The sequence below is a fragment of the Amaranthus tricolor genome, chromosome 8 (genome assembly GCF_026212465.1).
Source record: "Amaranthus tricolor cultivar Red isolate AtriRed21 chromosome 8, ASM2621246v1, whole genome shotgun sequence".
NCBI lineage: Eukaryota > Viridiplantae > Streptophyta > Magnoliopsida > Caryophyllales > Amaranthaceae > Amaranthus > Amaranthus tricolor.
The window spans coordinates 2,959,313-2,961,812 of record NC_080054.1 but is presented as its reverse complement, the minus strand read 5'-3'; positions in this window follow the sequence as shown (position 1 = coordinate 2,961,812).

Below are 2,500 nucleotides of genomic sequence, written 5' to 3'. Positions count from 1 at the left end.
ACACGAATCAGCCCGCGTACTAAGTCACGTCCTTACGTGGCCCGCAACCTTTCCTTAGGCCTCAAGCGTATCTCAACCGAAGGGACCATTGACACGAATCAGCCCGCGTACTAAGTCACGTCCTTACGTGGCCCGCAACCTTTCCTTAGGCCTCAAGCGTATCTCAACCGAAGGGACCATCGACACGAATCAGCCCGCGTACTAAGTCACGTCCTTACGTGGCCCGCAACCTTTCCTTAGGCCTCAAGCGTATCTCAACCGAAGGGACCAGCAACCGAAGGGACCATTGACACGAATCAGCCCGCGTACTAAGTCACGTCCTTCCGTGGCCCGCAACCTTTCCTTAGGCCTCAAGCGTATCTCAACCGAAGGGACCGGCAACCGAAGGGACCATTGACACGAATCAGCCCGCGTACTAAGTCACGTCCTTCCGTGGCCCGTAACCTTTCCTTAGGCATCAAGCGTATCTCAACCGAAGGGACCAGCAACCGAAGGGGAAACACATTCCCACACCAACACGAATCAGCCCGCGTACTGAACCACGTCAAGAAAACCCGTCGTGCCGCCTGAGCGGGTAGTCGGGGATCACAAGACGCAGCATTTCCTTAGGCCTCAAGCATACCGTCAACCGTCAACCGTCAACCGAAAGGGGCATTGGGAGCAACCGAAGGGACGTTCCCCCAGACGAATCACCGTAGGCCAAGCTGACTAGGAAGGGCCCACTCATCGTCTGGTAGGGCCGACCAGCCACCGGAAAAAACCGATCGCCGGCGATGGCCCACGGGATGGCATTCAACGTGATGGAGGGTAGTCACCCCTCACACGCATAACGCCCATGCCTGGGCGAGGGGGTGCTGGCCATGCCAGCCCAAGGCTCCCAAACTCTTTCCCCCTATAATAGATAAAGAGATTTTTCCCTTGTGACCCTAGGGGACACCCAAATGCAAGTTAAGTTATACTAGTTTTTCCATGGACCAAAACTCACCTTTATTTGTAACATAATGTCATTTTTATGACTTGTATTGTTGGAACATATATTAAAGAAATTTTAGAAGCTGAAATTTTGAAAAAAAAAAACTTGTAAGTATTTTATTTTAATTAAATAAGGCCGAAAAACGCGAAATTAATAAAAAATAGTAAATAGTGTCAATAAATCATGAAAAATTAGGAGACACTTGAGAAAATATATATAAAGACATTGGTTTAGTTAAAAAAATTTTTTTCATTAAAAAAAGTATTTTATTTTTTTTTTCCGTTAAATTGGTGAAATAAAGGGAAAAATAATAAAAAATAGTAAAAAGTGTCAATAGATCATGAAAAATTAGGAGACACTTGAGAAAAAATATACAAATAGATTGGTTTAGTTAAAAATATTAATTTCATTAAAAAAATATTTTATTTTTTTTTTTTCCGTTAAATTGGTGAAAAATAGTGAAAAATGGATAAAAAATTGTAAAAATCTTGAAAAAATGGGAGGCTTGTTGGAAAGATATTATGAGTGAGAGTCATTGATATTATTTTCAAAAATGGGTAAAAATAAATTTTTGAATGATATAAGAGGCTAAAAGGGAGTATTTTTTATCAACTTACATTGAACTCCTTTACCACAATCTCCCTTACAAACCATAGTAATGAGAATCATTGGTATTAAGTTTGAATGATGTTTTTGATCACCTTGCAACGAACTCCCTTAAAAGCCATAATCATTAGGGGGGTCTCATGGCTCATTCTTGGCTCGGGGCTCGGGGCGAGGCTCCGGCCATGGCTCAAGGCTACCACATTGCTCCTATACCACAATCTCCCTTACAAACCATAGTAATGAGAATCATTGATATTAAGTTTGAATGATGTTTTCGATCACGTTGCAATGAACTCCCTTACAAGCCATAATCACAAGGGGGGGGTCTCATGGCTCACGGCTCGGGGTGAGGCTCTATGCTACCACCTTCTTTCCCATGGGCCATAGCGTCTTTCGTACCGCATGGCCCGAAAACCTTCACAGCACCTTGAGAGCTCACATTATATTATAACCATCCATATAGGTGCTCAGGTGCTCAAGGTGCTCAAGTGCTTAAGTGCTAAAGTGCTTAAGTGCTTAAGTGCCTTAGCGCCTTAGCGCCTAGCGCGCGCGCGTGCGTGTGTATCATTAGATTAGAAGGGTGGATTTTTCAAGATCCCCCGGCTCACTCGGGCCAAGCATATCGTTCTTGATCTCGTAGCAATGCCCACGTCTCACGAGTCGAGCGTTCCCTTCCTCGGCGCACGTGCGTGGGCCCACGGCCCACGGGTCGGCCCGCGGGGTCACGGCCCGCGGGTCGGGTCGGGGGCGAGGCTCCGGCCATGGCTCCATGCCTACCACATGCCCAGTCGATGGCACCTTGGGCCCCAACCCTCAACTATAACCTTCCCCCTATAATAGATAAAGAGATTTTTCCCTTGTGACCCTAGGGGACACCCAAATGAGAGTTAAGTTATACTAGTTTTTCCATGGACCAAAACT